At 36.2% G+C, this 17,584-nt stretch overlaps 1 long non-coding RNA gene across 4 annotated transcripts in view; it reads right to left on the minus strand.

Moving 5' to 3' along the window:
- The window catches only part of LOC132352301 (uncharacterized), a 147,146-nt gene that overhangs the window by 105,289 nt on the left and 24,273 nt on the right, over nt 1-17,584 (minus strand). For all 4 annotated transcript variants that reach the window (XR_009498651.1, XR_009498652.1, XR_009498649.1 and 1 more), the window contains exon 3: nt 3,085-3,182. This is a non-coding gene — a long non-coding RNA (uncharacterized LOC132352301). The remainder of the gene's footprint in view (nt 1-3,084; nt 3,183-17,584) is intronic.

Genomic DNA, 17,584 nt, shown 5'->3' on the forward strand with positions numbered 1-17,584 from the left:
CCCCATATAGCAAAATATGATTATGATCTTCTATTAATCTCTGAAAACTATAATACCATCATTAATCTTTATCAACTGAGTCCATGGATTTTACATCTCTGCAAGATCAGTCAGCAATTCAAGAAGATTTTTATCAGTGGCAACTAACATCTGGAATGGAATAAGTCATATTTCATTTACTTTATCAGACTAAGTTTATATTTTACTATTTTGATTCACACATTGAAAAGAGACAAGACCTCATGATTTCTAAGTAATTTTTCTATATACGTGGTTTTGTTTTTTTGTTGTTGTTGTTTCTTTCCATCTGGCCAGAAACGGGTGTTCAGAGTCCTAAATTTTCCAATACCTCCAAAAATAAATAAGTTAAAAAAAAAATCAAGCCCATTTAAAAGCCTGATTCTATGTAGTTTAATGTGTAAAAAATGTTTCAAAGTCAAACATTCTTTACTTCCCCATTTTCCCTCATTATTTTGTACAAAATACAACTTCATTTGTAAAAGAGAGGTATTACATTTTTTGAGAAAATGGATTGTATTCTGAGCCTTGACAAATCTATGGAAATCAACACTCAGTCAAATGAATAATATGAATCCTAGTTTCAGGACTTGCTTTAGGCAAAATATGTCATATAGACAATCTTTTCTTGCCTCCCCTGGAGACCAGGGTGAGAATCTGACAGAGTAGAAACCAGAAAACACATTACCCTCAAACTGAAATATTGTTTAGGCCCCAGACATTTCCTATTCACTTTAAGAAAACTAAGACCCACATACCACATGACAGTTAGTTCCTTCCAAATAAATTTGTTTTTGTACAGATCCAGTGGTGAAAAAAAAGATTAATCTTCAAGTAAAATACCAAGAAAAAGCATAAGTGTGTTTTTTTCTACCTGTTCTAATGAATTAAACATTCTTTTTTGAGGTAAAACAAAGGCTTAACTGCTTTTGAATGTCCTAGAGCTAGTACAGTGACGTACACTCAAATTTTTTTCCACAGAACTGATTTACTAGAGTCCTTCAGCATGACCAAGAGCCCACTCCAAACTAAATCATTTCACTACTGTCAAAACTAGAATTTACCAAACAGTATTTAAAATGCAACACAGTATTCACAATGAATCCTTAACGAGTTATTATACTTTTTTTTTTTAACAAAAACTTTGTACACTGAGGCAAAGTACTGAGGATCTCTTAGAGGTGTTACATGCAATTAATCATAAAGATTTTTTTCTGGGAAAATAAATCTATGTAGATTTTTAAATTACAGTATTAGGAGTCTTTTTATCATATGCATGGTAATTAAAATTTATAAGTAGAACGCACAAATCTTTTATATACTAAATCTTTCTACTTCACGTGTAGGTACACAGATCAATGCCTTCTAAATTTTTATGCTGGCAAATTTTCACTAACCCTGCTGAATTCCCTCACCTATACAAAATAATTTTTTATACTCCAGGGACAACTACTGTAGTGTATCAGAGGAATTCCTTACCTCCAAATCAAACTTAGATTAAGCATGGGGTTTAAATTATCTGCAGTTATTTAATATGGCCTGACATTATCAAAATGGTTTAAGGAACATATTTTAATCTACAATTTATCTCCCTTTTTGAAAAAATTCTTCTGGTTACTCAGGCAAATAAAAACGTCTAATTTACTTAAGAAATGATTATCTCTTAGGGATAAGATTTGTAAACACAAACATTTTGAGATTACAGAAATTGTAGACATTTGTTTGTGAGAGAGGATTGTTGGGAGAATAGAAAAAGCATGAACTTTGGTTTGAGAACACTATTCAAATTTGAGCTCTGTCATTACTGGCAATTGATCGCCCTGAGTCTCAATGTTCTCATCTGTCAAATGGGACAATAATATAGACTTTGCAGATTTGATAGGCTTAAAAGAGCTGGGCAGTAAAGGAACAAGCACATGCTATTCAATGAATAATGATTCCTTTTTTGTCAATACCTATATCAGGAAAATTTGACAAGAAATGACTTAGATCCACATACTTTTATTTGAGAGAAAGATTTCTTCTGGTTTCTGACTTAAATTCTTGGGAATACAATAATTTATCAGTAGGGCTGGGAACATTCTAACTTTGTTTGTTTCATTATTTTTGTTTAGACAAACTCTAATTACAAAATTCTGATGCATTCAAGTCCAGTCATCTTGTATTGCCTGACACCAGCCGGCATGGCCCAAGACAAATCCGCTTACCAAATAAATAATTCTAAGCAAATGAACCTGGCTGTGAGTCAACAGTCATCAGTTACTATAACAGCAAAGGCTAGAATTATAAGCTCACCTCTCACAACTCCCTACAACTATGGGTAGAAAAAAAAAGTCAAACAACCCTATGATTTGACATGCCAGAATTAATATACATAACCACATATCCCCAACTTCTCTGACATAAACAGTCACGAAGTTTAGTTGAGTTACAAATAGAGAGGCATAGTGGTTTAGCAGAGAAATCATTGTGCCAAAAGGCCAAAGACTGGGTTTTCAACCCATCCTCCAGCTCCTAGAGTCTGGATATGTCATTCAGAGTCTTTACTTTGCAATTTCTTTATACAATACCAACAATGCTACCTGCCCTGTCTATCTTACACAGTTATTAAGAAGATAAAGCATGAAAACACTTTTAAAGTTCCAAATTGCTAAACAGAAATGTACAGCAGTTGATTTCAGTGAACTCAGTGAAAATTTACTATAGAAAATATGTGCATCTATTTTCCTTCTACAAGAAAGAACAATATGATACTTGGCCTACATGGCCCAAATACCAGAAAGAACTCTATTTTGCCAAAAAGACAAATTTGCATAGGAATAAAATGAATATCTCCTTGTATGCATTGCCTAGTGAATTTATGCTTTAGAATAAACATGTTTAATCACAATGAAAGTAAGAATAAGGCAAAATAAACCTGTTTGAAAAAGAGCATAAGGTTTGCTACCAAAAAAGAATAAAGTACAAAATGAACCAAAACTGAAACAAATTTTGCCTTTTGCCAGGGACTGACTCTGGTTATTAGCACATCAAATCAGGAATATTTGATTCTCGAAAAGTACTCACCATAGTTTGCCTTGCCAGCAGTATCTCGGCTTTAGCTACACAGTTTTAGGTATGATAATCCAGACCATTTTGCTAGTAGCAAAATCAAAGACTTGATGCTGACAAAAAAAAAAAAAAAAAAAAGCTTAAACTTCGAAATCTGAGAAGCATTATACCTAAGAGTGAATTTATAACAATGTATTCATCCCATAAACGTAGAAATTCTGTAACTATACTTCTCGAATTGAAGAATAGCACTGTTAAAGGGAAAAACCACAGACCTAAAATGGTGTCACTTGTGCTAAAGCCCATGATGCCAAACCTAGATTTAATACCTTACCCAACTGTAGTTTCGACCTTCACCAGAAATGTAATCTTAATTAACCAATCTGGAATTTTCTGGGCAGCACCAGTAAGGTAATCTGTCACATGGGCCCTCTCTATCTCCCCCCAGAGGAAGAAGAGGCGATCTGCATGATAAAACGCTTGCCCTTGGGTTCCCCTGAAAAGATTTCTTGCCCAAAATAACTTCTTTTTTTTGTAATAGTGACTTCCTGCCCCACCCTCCTTTCTATAAATTCATTTTGTATAACCCCTCAGAGCTTGCTTCTAGTTGTTAGATGGAATGCTGCCTGATTCATAAATCATTGAATAAAGTTAATTAGATCTTCAAATTTATTCAGTAGAATTTTGTTTTTTAACATCACTAATAGCTGTCCAGGAATAAATTTGATTTATAGTAAGGGAACTTTAAAAAGACATCCATTTCTACCCAAATTTACATCCAGTAAATTATTTCTTAGTTTCTCATATAGGCTAAATATAATAAAAGTAATTTTCCATAATTGAGTCCTTATATAAAGAGAATCTAAAAAAAAAAGAGTAGCCTTTAAATGTCTATAAATAAAAGCCAGATCTCAGAGTATATTTAGGAAATTGAGAGAAAGGAAGAAGCTAAAATTTTTTGATCATTTGCTATGTGCCTGGCGCACTGCTTTGGATTTGGTAAACATTTCATCATTTCATTTAACCCTACCCCACGCCCCCCCACCAAAAAAAAAACCAAAAACTCTACAATCAACAAAGATCAGTAGTTGCCAACGTTGTGGTTAGATGGAGGGATGAATAGGCAGAGCACAGAGGATTTTTAGGGCAATGAAAACACCCCGTGTGATGCTACAGTAATAGATATACGTCATTATACATTTGTCCGATACCATAGATTGTACAACACCAAGAGCAAACCCTAAGGTAAACTATTGTCGACCAAGAAGAAACACAGAAGGCTACAAATAAGAAAAGAGTTTACTGTGGGGTCTTAGGAATTGCACTTTGGGAGACACAAATTCTGGTAAAACCAAAAGAGTGTTCCAGGGAAGAGAAAGAGTATTTTGTAAAAATAAGTATGAAACATATTAGAACTTACAAGACTCAGCAAAACCAATGTTTTACTCTGTGAAAATTCACAGCCTTAATAAATAGTATTACTAAAAGTGAAAATATTAGTATGACAGTAGATATCCCCATCTTAGTAGAAATATTTTTGAAGCTTTACCATTAAACATGATGCTGTCTCCTGATCTGGCATATGTTTGCTCTGTTTCACTCCCATCACAACTGGATGTACTGCAATACAATTCTAACCCTAACTACCAGGAGTTAGCATCAGACCCCACAAGTTTAAGGGCTTAACCCTTCTCAGGACTGTGCTTGCATCAGATGCCAGCTGCATTTTAGGGGGTTGCCAGGCAACCTGGACTTCCAGCTAACTGACTGTAAGTTGGAGGGTTCCCATAAGCCCCTCAGCTTTGATAATTCACTAGAATGACTCACAGAATTCAGGAGAGTTCTATACTTAGAATTACAGCTTTGTTAAAAAGGATACTCATAGGGTGAAGTACTGGAAGGGAGTGCAGAGTCCCCATGCCACCTCCACATCGAGTCAGGGCATGTCACCCTCCAGGCACATTAATGTACTCTCCAGTCAGGAAGTTCCACAGAGCTTCTAATCAGGGTTTCATAACTTAGGCATGAATGATTAAGTCATTGACCATGTGATTGAACTCAATCTCCAGCCCCTCTCTGCTTCCTACATGTCAGGCTACCTCAAAGTCCCCAACCCTTTAATCATGTGCCTGGTCTTTTGGGGACCAGACCCCATCCTGAAGCTACCTAGGGACCCACCATGAGTCACTCATTACCATAACAAAGACACTCCTATCACTCAGGCAATTCCAAGGGTTTTTGCAGCTCTGTGCCAGGAACCTCAGACAAAAGACCAGATACATTCCTTCTTTGTCTGTTTACTTTATTGATATACCACAATGTTTGATCATGTTAAGGAAGTTTCCCATATGAACCAATCAAGGTCACAGAAGGAAACAGATGGCATACTGAAATTAGGGTAATTTTATTTTAACAAAGGGACTATTTATTAAGGTGAGGCTGGAGTATCAAGGAACCTCAAAGCCTATTTCAATAAAACTGGGATTATTCCAAGGATAGAAGGGACAAGGAATTGAAGCACTGTCCAGAACTCAGAGGGAGAAAGTCATATAGAAAAGCCAACTTCGGGGTAGCAGGGACATTTTTCTGAGGCACACAATTAGCTGGACGCATTGCTTCAGAGAGGAAAACAGGAACTAAATACTCTGACCTCAATCTCTTCTCACTCCATGAGCTCCTCCTGAACCCAGCTAGACCCCAGAGACTGAAACAGTCCTTTGATGGAATCCATACAGGCCAGCCTCCTGGGGCACAGAGTGAAGAATGATCTGGAAGAGCAATTATAATATATCCAGCACACCGTGAAGAATGGGTGTAGAGTTTTATATAAAGCTATCTCAATATCCAGGGACAATGATCTTTTGGATTCACATTTGGTCTATTAATACGGTCAAAGCTGCCTAAAACTGAACCATCCTTAGATTTCTGGAAAGAAGCCCACTTGGTAATGATGTATTGTTTTTTCATGTGCTGCTGGATGCTACTAGGTAACTTTAAGATTTTTGCATCAATATGTGTAAAAAAAAAAAAACTGCATTTTTCTTATTGTTTCTAATACCTTCTATTTGCATAAATGAGGACTCATTAAAGTGTTTCCCAAACATGAATACAAAAAATATCAAAGAGATGTAAACCCTAGTGTCCACCTTTAGCCATATAAAGAACCAAATCCTGGAAGCTTTTAAAACTCAGATTTTCCTTCCCCACCAACCATCCCTTTATGGGAAATGGTAAAGGGAGAGAGAGATTCTATAGGGACCACGGCTTTTTAAAATCATTCTCCTTACACTTATACACTTAATAATAAGGACCATTTAATAAGTAAATGGACAATGACATATACTGATATAAAACCAGTTAAAATAGTGCAGCCTATTTCTCACGTAAAACCACTGCCATGTATACTTCTTCATTCTCTTTAAATGTACTTGCCCACCCTTTACTTTGGTGCATTATCAGGAATGTTAAAAAATACAACTAGCTTATAGATCAACATCAACTCTCTTAAATGTTCTGAGACTCTTCTTCCAAAAGACATGCACACACAGCAAAAGCCTAGGTGCTTATAATTCACTATAGTTCAAATGCCAGTCTATATATTCTTGGCGTTAGTCAAACACCATGGAAATATTTAACGGTAAAGATAAACCAAGCATTTCTAGCCAGTCACTTTCAACTGAGATCAATACAGTGTAATGATGATTTAAGATGCTTCTGAGTTTAACTTAAGTAATTTTCCCTTCTCTCCTCTGAGATTGTAAATCTGACTAATTGCTTTACACTCTCTAGAACTGCTTCTTCTTGCTAAGTATAATTGCTATGTCTGGATTCTCCTACGCCCCAAGTAATTTTATGGAGGGCTTGCCTACTGATCTCATTATACTTCCAACTCTGATGCATCAGGTTCCATGCTGTTATCTACCTACGTCAGTATACTTGATAAATTAAATCCAGGCCTTGTTAAATTTACCCCTTTAAGGCACAAATATCACAACTGAATATGGATTAAATTCAACCAATAGGCATTTTGCTTCCTCCACCATGGAATATACATTAGTTGATTTCAGTTTCACCACTGAAACACCAATACCAATAATCAGGCTATTTGTGAAATAGACAATTGGGGAAAAAAGCATTCTAGAATAATTTTTGAAGTGAAAAAGTAAAAATAGTCTACCATGGCTTAATCAGCTCCTAATTATAAAAGTGTAACGCATGGCAGATAAAAAGGAACACAAGAAGGATCCGAGGAGCAAAGAAGTAAAGAATAATTGCCACGCAGAGCTAACATCCAATTGTAAAGCCAGTTATTTTGATACCACAAAAGTCTGCCCTTTTAAATTCAGCCCTAACGAAGAAAGTCTATTTTTTCACTTAGACCACATTATTTCAGTCCCGTTAAGAAAATCAATTAAATTTGATAAACTTGGGAATTCCCTGGTGGCGCAGTGGTTAAGAATCCGCCTGCCAATGCAGGGGACACGGGTTTGAGCCCAGGTCCGGGAAGATCCCACATGCCGTGGAGCAACTAAGCGCGTGCGTCACAACAACTGGGCCTGCGCTCTAGAGCCCGCAAGCCACAACTACTGAGCCCGCGTGCCGCAACTACTGACGCCCACGCGCCTAGAGCCCGTGCTCCGCAACAAGAGAAGCCACCGCAATGAGAAGCCCGCACACTGCAACGAAGAGTAGCCCCATCTCGCCACAACTAGAGAAAGCCCACACACACCAATGAAGACCCAACGCAGCCAAATAAATAAATTAATTAAGTAAAAATAAATAAATAAATAAAAATTTAAAAATACAAAATAAAAACAAGTTAATCAAAAATCCACCCAAACTTAGCGGGAAGACATTAGTCAGGTGTGTGTGTGTATTGTTTGGCAAGCGGGATTGATAGCACAGTTAACAGTCTTACTAAATCTCACCATTGGCCCCAATTCTTCACACTTCCCTGTATCTACATCCTTTGCTTAAGGAGTTTGCAATTCTTCTAAAAGTGGTGTATATTCACCTGCCCCTTACATTTGAGCTTGGCCACGTAACTTGCTTTACCTAATGCCATATGAGTAGAAGGGACAGTGTGCCAGTTCCAAGACTAGACCTTACGATAACTCATGTCTTTTCTCTTCTTCTCTTGTGCCTCTGCCTTTTCCGTGTGAAAAACATGCTCTAACTAGCCAACTGTTCCAAGGGAAATGAAAGACGTGTGAGCAGAGCCACCACAGACAACCTACAGACCAGTGTTTAGAAGCAAAATTACTCAAGCTGTTCCAGCCCAAAAAAGAGCTGCTCACCTGAGCCAGCCTAAATCAGCCAAGCCTACTGACCCACAGATCTTTGCCAATAGCTGATTGCTGTTTTAAGTCATCAAGTGTTGGGGTAGTTTGTTACATAGCATTATTGGTGTATAACTCAGTATACACTGAGCAAAGTTGTTAGGGAAAAGTCCGTCTCTCTCTCATAAAGCTTCTCAAAATACACTATATACTTTCCCTTACATGTGCTAATTTAAACCTCTTAACAGCTTTACTACTGAAAGTGTCTATCTACCTAACTGGTGACTCTATACCAGAGAAGAAAGGGTTGATAAAGTTGTTCTGTAATGGAAAAATGTCAATTTTTAAAACCATGAAAGGCCAAAGAAAACATAAAATTGTTATTATAAATATATAGAATTAATTATCAGTAAGATATTCTAAACAGCTATCTTTAATTGTACAAAAATATTGCTATCAAACAGGTTTTAAGGATATGAAGCTTGTTGTTGTTATGATACACATTTATCATTGTCATGCTTTCTTGGTGGATTGACCTTTTTATCATGTAAAGTTCCTCTCTGTCTCTGGAAATTTTCTTTGCTCTGAAGTCTATTTTATCTGATATTAATATAGCCACTCCTGCTTTCTTTTGATTAATGTTTGCATGATATATATTTTCCCATTGTTTTACATTCGATTTACCTATCTCATTATATTTGAAGAGAATTTCTTGTAGATAAAATATAGTTTGATAATTTTTTACTTACTCTGTCAAATTCTGTTTTTTAATGTGTATTTAGACCATTTATATTTAGTGAAATTATTGATACGTTAGGGTTTATTATTCCATTTTGTTTTATTTTTTGATTTTCTGTTTATTTTCTCTCTTTTCTTTTTCCTGCCTTCCTGTGTCTTACCTGAACATATTTTAGAATTCCACGTTGATTTATCTATAGTGTTTTTTAACGTATCTGCCACATTCTTTTTAACAGCTGCATAAAAATTCCATTGTATGGATGAACCTTAATTTATTTATCAGCTCCTGGTTCATTCATTCTTCACAAACATAGCCTCTTTGAATTGATCTGATATTTCTAACTCTAGACCTTTTTCAACTATGATACTCACTATATCAAAGAGTTTTTTTCTAAAATAGTATTTACAGCTTATTTTTACTAATTAAGAGTAGTGATATTATTGAAAAAGTTACCACCTCCTTGGGCCTCATTTTCTCGTGTGCAACATAACATGTACAAATACATGTGTATTTTCTCAGGCTATACTGGTTGTAAAATCAAAATAAAATAATATTAATAGAATACAGATTGTTTTGTCCCTGACAACAGCCTCTATAATGGAACTTCTGAAACACTCCCCACACACATTTTTCTCAGTGGCCCTGAGCATACCTCTTGTGTCCTTTAACACAGCCCTATCTACAATATTGTGGTGGAACTATTTTTGCCTTGCATTTTAGCTCAAGTTTCCTGAATTGATGTGGCAGATATATCTGATGCCCATTGGGCGATTTAAAGGAGTCTTAATACTGCTAGAGCAATTTCTCCTAAAGAGATTTTTCTGTGCAATGTTATCACACTGTGTTGGAGATTTTTTGGTATTAGAAATAGAATTACTATGTTCTGGTTGAGGAATTGGTTTTATGTTTTTAAGTATATCTATGGAGTACAAAATTCAGCAGACACTTTTTTGTTACCAATCTCACTTGAAAAGTATAGACCTCAAATGGTTTATGATTCACCAATTAATCAATTTATCATAGTTTCTACATCTTAAACTATGTGTTGGATGGTCACAATTAAAATTTCCCATACTGTTGTTTTTATTCAGTATAGCAGGCCTATGAGAATCAGATACATAATTGGCCAAATCAATCAATTAGTCAGCAATCATCAGCTAAGATAGTTAGAAAATATTGACTCATTCAAATAGCAGTGGATTCAATGGTCCTGTATTACAGTTTGACTCTATCATCAAAAAAGCAGCAGATGCATTATTACATTTCCTTTAAATTGGTGAGAAGTCAGTATTCAAACCATTAAATAAGGTGTTAACACTCTAACTCAAAATTCTTCAGCTTTAGGGCATTGAATTGATTCTTCTAACAGTGTAAAAGATTTTTTCCAGATAATTTTCTATTCCATTACCATATGTGATGCACAAGAGTACAGCTACACATCAAGTTTTGGGCTGATAGGTTTTTTACTGAGTACTTACAGAGAATATTATCCTAGGTTGTAAGGATCAGCACATCATGCAGATCTTTTCGAATTTATCATTATGACTTTTCCTGCAAGAGGCACAATCATTTTAACGATGAGAAAACCTGAGCAAATGGTGACCTTTTGACTCAGAGGATCAGCAGTCAAATTCAGACTTCTTAACTAAGAACTCCATTGTGCCATGCATTTCCCATACAGCCTAGCCAGGTTGTCGTTAGTGGTCCAGTCTGAGAGAACAAGGAGTCTCCCACAAACTTACGTTTTACGGCAATTTGCATTAACATAATGCCTGGCAGGAAGAAATAGCAGCTTTGTAGTGACATATTTTATTATTTATTGGTTTAAAAGCAGTCATACAATGTACAGGTAACATTTCACTCTAGACATCATTCAGGCTTTCTTATAATGGTTACATGGGTCAGCTCCAGGATGGAGTCAGACAGTCTGGTTTAAAATTCTGCCTTGGTAAGTTTTAGGTGTTTGAACTTAGACAAGTTCCTTATTTATTAGACCTCAGTTTCTTCACCTGTAAAATGGGGCCAATTTTTTGCTTGTTTGTTTGAGTTCATTTATTTTGGTCCCAGTCTTTTATATTAGAAGTTTTCCTTGGAAATCTGATGACTGCTACCTGAATTCATGTTTATGAGGTACGTAGGGGTGGGGGTGGTTATTGAGTGGTGAACTTCAAAAGGGGGTGAAAAGACAGGGAGCTGAACTTTTCATTGAGGGAAACTCTAATGTCAGCACCTGTATTGTTTCTTGGGCTTAGTTCCCTAAAAAGGAATCCTCTGATTTTCTGCCTGGGAGGGTATAAATCTGGTTCTCAGAATCTGAGGAGTGCAGTCGGTGAAGGAGGCCCCTGATAAGCAGTTCACCAAGTCAGCATCAGTCCCCTTCTTTATAGGACAGGACCTTATCCCCACAATCAGCTGTGCCAACCTCTACAGAAAGTCAACTCTAGTTTTGATACCAACCCTCACATACTTGAGAAATGACTAAATAAGATAATTTGCATAAAGAATTTAGTAGAATTCTTAGCACTTAGTTGGGGCACAATAAAGTTAAATATTATAATTGTTATTATATCTATAAACTGATATACTGTCAGACTTGCTAGTACACTTGCACAATAATTGCACCAGAACATGTGCTTAAAGATTACTTGAAGAATGAGGAGAAGAGAAAAAGAAAACTATTCTAGTGCTAAAAGTTATGTAAGATCTCTTGTTTTATTTCCTTGGGTATTGACGTTATACAAATATAATACTCAAGAGTCCACATCATCTATGAAAGAATACAGAACAGTCATTCCAAAATAGACTGGTAATTCTAGGAAGTGAATCTGTACAATAAATACTAAAGGAAGCTTTAGAAACAAACATTTAAATCTTCATTCTTGAGTTAACAGTTTTTTCCAGAAGTGCATCTTTTCATTTTAGTCTTTAAAATAGAATGTACCTTACTAAATGTGCTTTATTTCTACACTCTACATGCCATTATATTTGCTTACTGAGACATTTCTTGGGTTTGAGAAATAAAACATACACATTGCTTTCCAGAGTTCAAAACCACGTTGTCATATATACACTACCAAATGTAAAATAGATAGCTAGTGGGAAGCAGCCGCATAGCACAGGGAGATCAGCTCGGTGCTTTGTGACCACCTAGAGGGGTGGGATGGGGAGGGTGGGAGGGAGGGAGATGCAAGAGGGAAGAGATATGGGAACATATGTATATGTATAACTGATTCACTTTGTTATAAAGCAGAAACTAACACACCATTGTAAAGCAATTATACTTCAATAAAGATGTTTAAAAAAAAAAACAAAAAAACACCACATTGTCTCTTTAAATTAACACCCATTTCTCCAGCAGAGGGAGCAAATAAGTTTTTGCATTTTCATTTCTACCAAATAGAACTTCTGTGAATTCCAATGTGCTATTGGATAAAATGTGTTGAATAAGAGGCTATACTGAAGAACAAATTTGTAATGAAAATGTATCAAGTAATCTCGATAGCATATATTAAATGCTTATAAAACACTTGTGTGTAAATCCTAAGATTTCATTTTTCTAGAAGCACTACATCTGTGAAAATTTAATTCAAAACATTAGCCAAACAAAGAAAAAATGTTTTTAAGCTCTTCAAATACTAAAGTATACGTAGTGCATTTTTAACAGTAATCTGTTCTAGAGTTTTTTGGTTTTGTGGGGTTTTTTAAACCTGCCTTTTAGAAAGCTAGTAGTAGTACAAACATGCCAAATAAACAATGGAAAAAATCGTTACACATTCTGAGATAAGCTGTCTGTGAATTAATTGTGTAATATGAAATTCACATTGGAATATCATGATCTAATTATTTAGACCTCAAAATCACAATTTTTATGTTGTGATTTCTCATATTTAATATCAAATCATTTGAATAATTTTAAATGGCTTAAAATTTTGATTTAATAAAATAAAAATTCTTTAGTGAGTTTTTAAAATTCTATCTTACCTAGTTTTTCTTTCATAGTTTTAGAAATAATAAATTAATAGTCTTTCAAATGAATGACTATTCATTCTGAGCAATCCTAATAAGACCCAAAATTTTATTATAGACTTTGAGCAAGGAGAACATTTTTTATGTGTACCTATTGCATTTAGCATTCATGAATTCTTAATATGTGTTCTGGAACTAGGACTGATAGGTTGGATTTCTTGAGTCAACTGATCCATGTATTATATATATATATATATATATAAAATCATTTACAAATCATTTTTAAGGATAATTTTCAAACTTGATTTTGTTTCTTTCATTGATGTGGAGGCACCCGGAAACCTTAAGAAAGTTGTGTACAGTTGCTAAGATGTATGTATTTAACCACAGCAACTCAGATGCAAGCAGCCTGGAACACTGGTAGTGCTTCTGACTTCAAGTTTAATTACAAAGATGGGGGACAGGTTAAATATTCCAGTCTGACACCATCCCTTGACATGAGAGAATGTACTTGCTACAGTAGAAAATGGTTACCTTTGGTGAAAAGGTTGACTGGTGTTTATTCACCAGGACCCTAGTTCCTGACTGTTCCTCAGAGATGACTTCCATTTGCTTGTTCCACTGCATATGAAAGACAATGCCTTCTTCCCCAATCCTAAATACCTATAGGAATCTGGTGATGATTTCAGTGATTTTATTGTAAAGTCCCTTGCCTCATAACTGCTGTCTCCAAAGTGCTGGAGAAAATATACAAGGCAAAAAAAATGATTTTTAGCTCACTGAGTGTCACCTGTGTGCCTCTAGTCCAAATTAGAATTCTCTCTCCTTCACCAACATGTCAATACAATCACCAAACACTTTGTTTCTACCTCCAAAAGTCCCCTGAATATGTCTGCTGCTTTCTCCTTTCCTACTGCACTGCCCTTGCCAGGGATACTGTGTCTTAAACTTGGGCTAAATGGCCTCCAGACCTGCTCATTCCAGGTCAGTCTGCACACTGCAGCCAAATTCATGTCATTAAAATCCAAATCCTATTATGGTAAGCCCCCTTTTCACTCCCAGTTTCTATTTGTCCTTAGTACAAAGTCTAAACTTCTTCAGTGGCTTACAAGAATGTTAACTATTTGAACCTGCCTGATTTTCCAGTTCTTTCTGGTGTTGCTCCATGTCGTAGGCAAACTGATTGTTTATTTCAGTCTTAGGTCTTCTTCTCAACTTTATCAACACTTTCCGTAAGTCAAGGTTTCTCAAACTTGGCATTATTGACATTTTGGGTTGGCCTTGTTCTTTGTTGTGGGAACTGTCCTGTGCATTGTAGGATGTTTACCAGCATCGTTGGCCTCAACCCATCTGATGGCAGTGGCACCCAGCCTCCAGACAACCAAAAATGTCTCCAGATCTTGCCAAATGTCCCCTGGGAGCCAACATCATCTCCTGTTGAGTGAGAATCATTGCCCTGGTGAACTAACCCAATCCATGACTTTATATATCAAATATGACAAGAGTTTTGTAAGATAGATCTCTTTCCTCCTTCTTTTCCACTCCCTCTCCTTTTCTGTCTTTCCCTTTCCCCCACCTCCCTTTCCCTCTCCCTTCTCCCCTCCTTCACCCTCTTTCTCTCTCATAGCAGTCCAGGGGTGAAGTTGTCCAACTCCAGTATTGTTGGGAACCCAGTTTTGTTTTTGTTTTTGTTTTCTGGCTTTTTCAAATTAAGAATTTTTTCCTCATCCACAAGGCTTAAGGTGACTCACTACCATCGTGTCCACATTCTAGCCAACAAGAAGATAAAAACCAGAAGTGAGTGAGCTTTTTCCTTTTAAGGGCATAACCTAAATGCATACATCACTTCTACTAGCTTCAAAGGAGGCTAAGAAATGTAAAACTCAAGTTTCCATTGGAAAAATAATAATATTAATAAAAATAAACAAATAAATGAATAAAGAATCAAAGTGGGAAGAATGCATATCAGGGAACAACCAGCAGTTTTTGCCACAATGTGCCTCCTTGATCACCAAAATAGCAGATGTTCATCTTTCTTTTCTTAAAAAAATGCATTCATATTTTGCCCAAGGAAAACAACCACAAAATTCCAGCCAGTTCCTGCACCCATATCAAAGTCCAGGGTCTCTGAGGGATAGCTTTCTCCATAATCTCCATATGTTGCTTCTCCTGATCAGGGAACTATGAAGTAAAAGAAAAGTAATATGTTCCCCATCACTATAGACACACACATGTTTACAAACTCAATACCCGATCATGTCATAGAAACAGGAGAACAGTAATTTTTAAAATAATAATTTAATAAGAACTTTCCTCCAAAAGAGGGAAGAATAGGAAATGCACAGTAATCTCTGGTCCACAGGAACTATCAGCTCCTGCTGGGCAGAAACTGGGAAGACTCCTGCCCAGACAGGGACTCAGTTTCTGAGTCAATTCCATCTGGCAGCCCCTGATTCCTGTACCCCTAATTCTACTTCCAGAAATTTCTTCTGTCTTTTTATTCTCTATGGCCCCATCAAAGTGGGAAGGAAAGGGAAGTTTGCCCTTCCTAGGGACTACACTTCTGCAGCCTGATTCCTGCTAGTGAAGGCTTGGGTTCCTGAGGGTCTCTATAGAGCTGAAGTAATCACAGGCTTTCTAGGTCAGGCTTATGGTTTCTTTGATTATAGTAAATTTCTGGCACTAGTCTCCATTAGAAAGACTTCTATAAGTTTTGAGTCTGAAGACTTTTACTTACTGGCCTTACTTGGCCCCTTCCAATCTCCCTCTTCTCTCAACTTAATTGTGGCTTCCTTTAGAATTTGAAAGAACAGGCTTTAGAAAGAAGGCAATCTCTATAATCTGGTCTTTGTTGTTGACAGACAGAAATATATAACAGGAGAAAATCTTGGGGTCACAGTCTTATTTCCTACTAAAGCTACCTCCTCAGAGCTACCCTTTATAACTGCTTTAATTAGGGGTAAGATGTAGTTGGTTTTTTCAGCTCTGCAGAGTCCAAATTACTAGACCCTCATTCAACATAGATCACAAGATTCTTGTGGATATTTTTTCTATCTTCACCACCATGTAACACTGAGTATGACTCTTAGCAAGTGTTCAGTAACTGTTTTTCAGTGAACTTTAAAAGTTGGCTAACTACATAAAACCTGTGAGAAGGGCCAAATAAGAGGCAGGCTTGGTGAGGCATGTTTAAAGGAGAGATCACTGTGGCTGTAATTGCTACAAAAATCCTATGGAGGGGGAGGTTTTATGGAGAACTTTCCATCCCACTGACTTTTTTTTTTTTAATTCAAATATGTCACATAATTTTCAGATCAATCTCGTGAGATAGATAATACATTGCCAGTTTACAAAGGACAAAAGCTGAACTTTAAAGCTTCCTTCTGTTAAAGAACAAAATTCAACTGAGTAAAATTTAACGATCTTGTTGGCTTTATTCAGTAATTCATGAACCAGGCAGTATCCAATCTAGCAAATAGAAAGGAGGTCTGAGGAGCTGTACAAAGTAAAGGACTTTATAGGCAGAGGGAGCTGGAACAAGGAAGTTATACTTGGCAGAAAAAGTGGGTTGATTATTGCAGGTTACTTTCCTTTAGGGGATGGCAGGGGTCTACCAGGCAGGTGACCTAACTAGTGCTGATAAGGTGATCCCCGACTGACGGCTTTAAGATTCCATTTCTGGGAGATCCAAAATTATAAAGTTAAGTCTTGGTTTGGTGACATGGGGCTTAGCATAAGTGACTCCATTTTGGTCCTATTGTCTTACACTTCCTACTGTTGCATAACTAGCAAGAGGCAGAGCTTGGTCAAACCCACTTCTTCCAAATTTCAAAATCTTTGCTCCTCTCATTCTCTAGAACTGCCTCTTGTGTGATTCTAGGCCAAGGAGAGGTGGGGAAGAGTATTCTAAACAGAGAGACAAGTCATGAGCAAATGGTGCCAAAGGAAGAAAAAAAAAGAATGTTTAGAAAAGAATTAGGTGTATATATATATATATATGCCTGGATTGGGGGAAAAGAGTGATTTTGTAGAGAAAAGAAGAAACTAATGACAGATTAAACTGAAAAGACCCTGACAGGAAAAGGTATTGATATTTTGAGTATTTGATGACTAAGTCTCCTTGAATGAGACTCCATTTTGCTGAATTCCAATACAAAGCAAGTTGTGCTATAACAAGTCTGCATTTTATGGGTAGATATTTTAATGCTTGCCTTCTTTCTTTTATGAGATAATTATTGTTTGATTATGTGGAATAATGGTGTGTTATTGTTTTCACAGTTTTGAAGGAAAAAAGTTGAAATTTCCTTTCTTTTACAAATATAATTCATGCTGTTTAATATTTATCTCCTTCGCTCATCTTATTGTCACTGCCACAAATAACAATGAAGTAAATAATGTTTTTCGTTTTCCTTGAACAATTGTTTAGGAAAAGTTACTTTAATCTTAGAGGATGGAATGATGTTTTTTTTTTTTCCTCTGAATGCTTTTATCTCACATAGGAAATACAAAAGATGCACAAATGAGTTGATTA

The sequence above is a fragment of the Balaenoptera ricei genome, chromosome 18, assembly GCF_028023285.1.
Source record: "Balaenoptera ricei isolate mBalRic1 chromosome 18, mBalRic1.hap2, whole genome shotgun sequence".
Classification (NCBI taxonomy): Eukaryota; Metazoa; Chordata; class Mammalia; order Artiodactyla; family Balaenopteridae; genus Balaenoptera; species Balaenoptera ricei.